Genomic DNA, 8,540 nt, shown 5'->3' with positions numbered 1-8,540 from the left:
AGTGTTTCACATGAAAACAGATATAAAGGAACATTAAAAACCTGTTAAAGTGTCATTTAAAAATTAAAAAAAAGAAAAGAAAATGTAACTATAGAATAAAGCAATAATTAATGATATTAAAAATGGATGCTTTACATTTCCTGACCGACTCTGACACTAGAGTGCAGCAGAGCCTACCTACCTACCTACCTACCTACCTATCATTAATGTAGCAACACTGGTGATTTCCTTATGTGTGCAGCGAAAAGGTCGACTGTACACACAAAATAAAGGCGTAAGCGTACAAGCCTCTGCGCGTGTTATTTGGTTTATTCCGGCGCCACACTTTTCAGCTCGAGTTGAATAATACAAATAAAACATGTTCTGTAAATAAATGACGAGATCAGCGGCAGTGATTACACAGGAGCCTCACCGGGTGACATTTGACCGTTTCTAAATATCGCACAAACCCTGGAAACCAGCAGGAACAGAGAAGGAAGAGCCTCCTGTCTGAGGACGGCGCGTTAGTGTAGCCTGCTGGTTGTTTATTCATCGTCCCGGATCAGAGTAACACAGACTCAAAGCACATGTACTTTACACAGCTGGCTTTCGTTATCTAAGCAGCCCCGTCTCTCAGTGAACGCGGCTATGCTTTACGTATTTACATAAACGCTTACAGAAACTGTACACAAACACAAACTAAACGTCGCGAACTACCGAGTTTAGTAAAAAGATAAATGACAAAAGTGAGAGCATGTAAGATCATTTCCATTTTAGTTATGAAGCCAAAAACCTGACAATTTTCTCAAAGAGCTTTACAGTCCGACGATGCGACACCCTCCACCTTTAGCCCCTCAATTCAGAGAAGGAAAAACTACACAACTCTCTTCTTTCTAACGACGACAACAAAAAACTTTAAGAGGGGGAAACTAGAATTACGCGAAGTTGTTGCCATGACAGCAGACGATGCCTCAAATATGGATGTTGGCTTCAAAGAAGCTACAGATTCTAAAAACGCTGATGCTTCGCACACATCTTCAACCCGACAACACAGAAGATCTCTGAACTGTCACCAATTCAGAACCGGACCAAATGTGAAACGCGCTCACGGTCATCATTTTATCCCGTTAGACGTTTGCGTGACATGTTGTCTTTATTAGCGGATTAATTCTTGACTATTGGCCACAAATAAAGTGTTTTGTGAGGTCACAGTGACCTTCGACCTTCAGCGGCAAAAAATGAGTTTATCTTTGGATGAGGTATAGAATTTTGAGAAACAAATTCAAAGCATTTTTTACATTAGTCAACCTGACAAATGTTCTCTTATGTGTATGGCATACTGCTCGTTAATTAGAGGAAGGATTTCAGTCGTATCCATTTCCTCCTGTAAAATCCTTTCAGGGTCAATATGTTATGTTTCAGGCCTCTGAATTAAACCCGATTCTCTCTTCCCACACTATAAACATCTACTATTCATTGAAATCATGTATATCGTTTCAATCAAGGTCGTAAACAGGAGGGCTTCACGGCTTCTTTGGTAGTCGCAGCCAAACCAGTAGGTTGCAAGCTGAATTGTGCAGCATTCAGTCAGCAGGTTTCTGCCTCTGATTGGTCAAACAGCAGCCTGAATATGAACTAATATTACAGAAGCAGCTACAGGATGTTTCAATATTTCAAAATGACAATTCTTGCATTCACATCGTCACAAACACTTTGTTCTCAAAAGGCAGGACAGCTGTCCACATCTTCTGAATTCGCAATCTTATGTAGGACTTTTTTTGCTTCCCTAAATTTAGACAAAAGGTGGTCCTACTCCTTATTAAATCATCCTGAACACCTCCGTACTAAATGTTAACGCCTTCATCGACGCAACAGTCCAGTTTTGGAGGAGTTTAAAGGGACGTTTTAAACCTGGTCGAGACCAGCCCGTTTTGTGTTTCTTCCTCAGTTACATCCGTATTAAATATTATTCTTCCCACACCACCTGCTTGTCGATTTATAGGCTACTCCTTGTCGTGCGCAGGGCTTTTCTCCCGTGGATGGTGGCAGTGTGTGTGTGTGTGTGTGTGTGTGTGTGTGTGTGTGTGTGTGTGTGTGTGTGTGTGTGTGTGTGTGTGTGTGTGTGTGTGGGGAGGGGGAGGCGTTCTCACTCATGCGGATGACGACTGTAATTCGACGAGAAAAGAGAAAGCGCTGACTCGACAGAGCCCGCCTGTCGCAAGAAGGTCAAAGCGTTCCCGTGTCACTGACAAATGAGCTATATTTCAGGCTGCTGCTCGCCGCCGTTCTGCTCTGCTGTCTTTACAACAGGCGCGGGGGTGGGGGTAAGAAATGCACTCCGTTTTTTTTTTTTTTTTTATGTTGCTCCATCTCAGTGCTCAGTGGTACACCCAGACATACTGCATCCCCTGAGCTTACAGTATACAGGCCTGAAACATATCTGAGACAGTGAAGTTTTAACATGAAACACATGCTGCTCCTTTGGTGTTACGTTTAAAGCAACAAGGACCATACTGTGGGAAAGTATAATCATGAAAATAGTTGGCTTGAAATACTTAAACGTGGGAAAAACACAGTGTTTTTAATCATTTACTCAATATAAAATATTAATAGATGTACTATTCCTCTGTGGGAAAAGTAAATGTACCCTTGGCATGAGATGCTAACATTGCCCCCTTTGGCAGAAATAATCTTAGTTTCCATCATAAAAGTGCTTGATATGGATAAGTGAACATCAAAGACCTAACTCAGTCATAATGAAGGTTTACATTGTAAAGTAAGATACATACAAGGAAGCTATACAGCACAACTACGTTTCAGCAGACAGACCAATTGAGGAACAACTGAACATTACAATCCTCACCCGTCAGTGGTTTTAAATGTTATGACTGTTCGATGTATATTTCAACTATTTAACAAATCTGAAAGTCAAAAAGTTAAGTAATTTGTAACTTTTAACATATTCTTACTATTTCATTCTAAAAAATATATATATACTGTATATAATTTAATGCACCACTAAGATGGACTGTAACCACATGATTCATGATATGCATGCTGTTTTCTTACGATTACGAGAAAACATGGACAAAAACAAACTGGCCATAGCTTGAAACCAGGAAGAGGCTGATGGGCTTCTGAGCTACATTCACAGAATAAATACCATCCGCACATAATCAGTTCATCTGATAACAAAACATTCAATACTAAAAGGGGGTTTCGGGACATACGTTGTATTTTTGAGGAGTTCCCTGTGAGGTGGAGCTTCCGCCGCTGTACTGCCTCCGGACGAGCTGAGGAGTCCAGTCCACACTGGTTCTGCTGCAGCTGGAGGGACGCTCACTCTCTCCACTGTGATGTTAGATGTGGGAGACCAGAGTGGTGAATGTTGGTGGAGAAGAGAAGTCAGATCAGTCACTGGCACTGCCTGGAACAGTTAACCTGCTGGAGTACTGCCATATTTTAAAAGATATAGTCTGATAGAGCTGCCCGCACATTCATTAAAATGGAAGTATTTTTTTTCTTGAAAGGTTTTCATCTTTTTGAATTTTGCATTTCTGTGAAGTTTCCCATCTTTGACAGCACTGAACTGTAAATGGGTCTAAAAGAGGGGGCGGTATGTGGTAAATAAGAACCTCCACTTCTTCTCCAGTCATCAAGGTCCTCATGCGAAACAGTTTTAAGATGGCCGAGCTTATTACGGCTGCTGTGATGTGGTGTCTCCATTATGAAGCTTCCCACAGTTCAGTGGCTGTGTGTCCTCTCTTCCACCAGACAAGTTGGATTCTGTAAATCAATTATGGAAATAGTGTCGCAAGTGTAGCATGACAAAGTACTTAAACAAGGGACCGCAGGTGTGAAAGATTAAGAGTGTGTGTCATGTGTGTACACACACACACACACACACACACACACACACACACACACGGCCGGATGATGGAACAACAGGCCTCGGGGCACAGATATGTGAAGGCCCCACATCTTCATGACGACTTCAAGACTGAAAGAGACACACAGCAATCACAAACCATGCTCACTGCACTTATTTATTATAGTTTTTTGTGGTTGTTTTGTGTCTCTTTGGGAGCCGAGGACAGCATTAAGTTAATACTTTTTCTATCCACGATAGACTTTTATGAACGCACACTTTTCTGACAAAGTTAGAACAGTTCTGATTATTTCAATTAAGAAATTTCTCTATTTCTCCATTTATATTTGTCAAACATTTGAATCCAGATTTGGTGGAGTGTGTTTGTTCTACTATCGATGAAATCTGATCCCACACAGCCCTGAGTTTTTGCATTAAACCCTTAATGATTAACCACCAGGCGGGGTTTTTTTTTTTTTTAACCAGACTTTAAATGGGATTCAGTCATAAATGGTGGTTACCAAATTCTAGTGGCATTGAGAGTAGTTAAAATTAAATAAGTTTACAGTTACATTATTAGCAAAATACTCAAAAAATAAGATTTTTGTAGTTATTTTCTGCTGACTCCAGCTGCAGATATTCATTCTAAGTGTGTAATTATTATGAAAATGCTGATGGCTGCAGTCACTCCTTTTGTTGTTCTTTGGGTTTTCTTATTGCATGCACATTATATCTGAATATGCACATCCAAAACTATGTCCGTTGCACTGGGCAGAATCTGTTGCATTGAGCGATCACAGTGAAGGCTCGCAGACTTTGTTAAACCTCAACCACATCCAACAAACAAGAAAAATACCAATGTTGTGATGAACGGATGTTTGAAGTAGAAGCTACGATATGAATCCCAAAAGAACGGCAGGCTCAACGTGCAGTTCTTCAGTAGAGACTCAAAGTTTGGACATAACCGCCTATAACTTGCAGATTGAACTGGAAACAATTTATAAGTGTCATTGCATCTTGTAGTAGGAACTTAAATGCTCTGAAGAGTGATAAAGGCACATTTACTTGTTAATCTATTTAACCAAAATACCACACTGCCTCCTACTGGTTTTTACTGGGAATAGGCATATAGCTGCTTCTTGGTGGTAATGGCTAGTGGAGTCTGAACTTCACTGCGGTCCTATTTATTAGCAGCAGACTGACAGTATATCATTCCAGTCCAACAGAGACAACACTCCATAAACACACACACACACACACACACACACACACACACACACACACACACACACACACACATAAACATTGGTGATAAAAAAAAAAAATTTTTAAAAAGAAGCAACTACCAACAGCTATTTGCATGCAAAACAGGCATGAATATACAAAGTTATATGCACACATTATTGAGCAGCAGCTGTGCACTGACTGCTATGAAAGCCAGATTTATAGTAGTAAGCTTATAAGATAAGACTTGATTAATCCTGCAGTGGGGAAATTTAGTATGCAAGTTGGCAACCTGTGCATGTTCTACTTTCATATCGTGTGTATTTTGTTGTATTTTTTATGCCTTCTACCATTAGAGGCCTGACGTGGGTCATTTTCTGTCTTTTAAGGGGGGAACAGAGGAACTTTAAGAGGAGACAACAGTTCAAAACACTTAATAGTCACTAAAAAAAAAACACACACAGGAAGGAAACGAAACCACAAAAAAACACTTTAAAAACATCAGCGTAAAAAGAAAAAAAAAAAGAAAAAAAAGAAGTAACATCTCAGGCCTGAAGCAGCAGGCCTTTTAACCACATGATTTATCAAGATGGAAAGTTTCCAGTCTAACCTTAAAAGTAGAGAGAGTATTTCCCTCCAAATTCCTCCCATAAACTATTGATTAATTTGAGCTGCAGCTCAGCAACATGTGACAATTTATTGATCTCTCTTAACCCACCAGTTAGCCTGGCCTGGTCAGTACCAATGTAACACTTCACCGAGGCGTTTTCGTCTTTCGTCGTGCAGGTTCTGCAGTAATCTGTTGATTCTGATCCGCTGGTGTTTTTACCTTCTTTGACAGCTTCCCGAAACAAATCCGAACTTCGCTTTAAGGACGCCATTTTCTTCGCAGTCGTGCCTGTTTTGTTGTTAGGTCAAGTGACACTTTGGTCTGACCCTAAACGTTACTCCCACCGGACCGAAAGTTTTGAAAATAAGATTTACTATTAACCACTTAATGACATCTAAATATTATAAGAAAATGATATGAACACGAGTAAAAATGTAATAAAACCTTTTTTTTTTCATTTTATTTATGTAGACTTGCAGTTCCTCTACCTCCCACCAGGATGTGCTACAGCACCCATCCAACCTCTACTTCCTGTATGGGCTTCATAAACAGATCATATTAAGGCTGACCCAACATTTTTTTTTTAATCAAATCTATCTGCAGTTAAGTGTTCACGTAATTGAAGCCTAGCTCGAGTGAAGATACTTTTAAACTTCTTTGATTTTATTTGCGGCTTGCAGCTTTCAAGACACTTATATCCAATTTGTGAATGGGAAATTACTAAAGAGCACTAACAGTAAAAAACTAATGTGTTGGGATGACTGCATTTATTTGATAAATATGCTCTCTGCAGACCTCTTCCTCTCTGAGTAGTTCATCCTGTCAGAAACAGCAGCAATAAACGAGGTTTAAAGACTGCTTTTCTGTCTCACGCGAGTCTGACATGTGCAGCCTGTAAACATTTTAACATTTCCTCTCGGTTTGCTAGAGACTCTTTCCAAGTCGTCATGTGTTGGATGTCGTGGTGTCTGCATCAGTGTCAAAGAGGATGCACTTTTATGAGATGAAACCACACACACACAGAGTACTTTATTATTGTTTACAGTATGTGTGTAACAGCACAGGCCACCACCAGAGGGCGCATGAGGCAGGTCCTGCTCTGGTCCAACCTGCTGGCAGGTTTCTTATGCAAGGTTTTCCTAAAAACTGGCCTTCCTGGCTGCTCAGCCTTCACTTCCACATGCAACTACAAATAAATATCTTTTATTGCAAACTAAGACTTAAATAAATGTCTGAAGTAAAGAAAACTACAACCAGTTTGCAGTTATTTCACAGCCAACGTCTTACACTGTTGAGCTTTCATCTTCCTGCCCCTGAGGAAGTGTTCATGAAGTAAAATAATCCACGCTGATGGACCAGCTGCTTCCTTCCCTCCTACCCACACAAAGCTGCTGACCCATAAGGAATATGCAGCTCGAAAGAGGATGTGATTTAATCACATTACTGCCTGATCAGCCCGGCCTGAGTCATGGTCCTTGACTCGTGGCCCTCTAAATGAATCACACACCCACTAAGTCAGGGACAATTTGTATGTCACCGTGATTAAATCAGCTGATTAAATCCTCTCCAGTCAAATAACAGGTTATCTGAGAGCCCTTCCCCAGACAGAACGACCACGTTGCCGTAGTGAATGTCAGGATTTTCACGGACTTAATGTGAAATGAAAAAATAGGCTGCAGGGCGAGACTAGAACTGATTTCACTTGTAAAGTCGGAGAGATAGGGGCCTCATCTTGTTTTCAGAGCACTTTTTCTGCTATCAAAACAGTCTATAATCACACTAATATACAAATGGTTCTTCTCACCTGAAATAATGTAAATAAATGCTTTTGACAAGAAAGATACCAGTCAAATAGACAATAATAAAACAATAAATTCCTTGTGTACATTACAAATAAAGTATGGCTTAAATTATTGCATGCTCTATGTTATGATGGATGTGATATCATGGCTGCTAATTGTCTGAAAACACAGCTTCTCGCCACACACTTTTCCCTTCAATAGAAGAGTCTGATTGTGCTGCTAATAGAAGTCTTGAGGTTTCTTCGTTTCGAGGTCTCATGGTTTCATGGAAATGCATTAGACTCACAAAACCAGTGACTGAAAGCTCTCCTCTTCCTCTCCTCTCTTATTCACTGAAACATGGGTGTTACATATTTCACAAGACACGGTGTGTTTGACAGCGTGAGAGGTGTGTGTTTGTGTATGAGCTAAATCACCTCAGGATTATCACATGACTCATGTACAGGCCGTGTACAGGCTTAAGTCAAGGAGATGAGGAGGGAAGGTTCTCCATGAATGAATGTATTATGTCACTTTGAATTATAACGTTAAATAAGTGATAAACTGGGATTACTGTACAGCATAATGATTTATATTTTCCCCCCATTGTATAATTTATTGTGTCAGGCTTCTTATCTCATGAAATTAGGGAAACTATTAAACTATATTTTAATTATTCTAAGCACAGTAACTTGATAATGCAGTAATTTTTTATAATTAAAGTAAATCCACTGATATCTTAAACTCAGACGTGAAATTAAACAAAACAAAATTATTATTATTTTTTTTAAATGCCGGATTTTACTGTTTATATATTTTATGGAATTTGATGGAATCTCATATTTAAAGATTTTATTATTTTTAGACAAATTTTCTTCCCTTCAGAAAATGACAGACATGCACATGTGGCAGGTAAAAGCTCAGTATTGTAGCTGTAAACGTGTACATCATGGTCATATACTGTATTTTTAAATAAACATTTCACTGCATGGATAATATATCTTTGTGCAACAAATGGCACCCTCTAATACCTCACATGTTTATGTGCACATGTTAAGGCTCCATTGGACAGGCCTTA

Source organism: Brachyistius frenatus, unplaced genomic scaffold (genome assembly GCF_029030835.1).
Source record: "Brachyistius frenatus isolate BFR_SWC_R1_liver_20210118 unplaced genomic scaffold, ASM2903083v1 Contig_3, whole genome shotgun sequence".
Lineage (NCBI taxonomy): Eukaryota > Metazoa > Chordata > Actinopteri > Embiotocidae > Brachyistius > Brachyistius frenatus.
Note: the sequence above shows the minus strand (reverse complement) of the source record.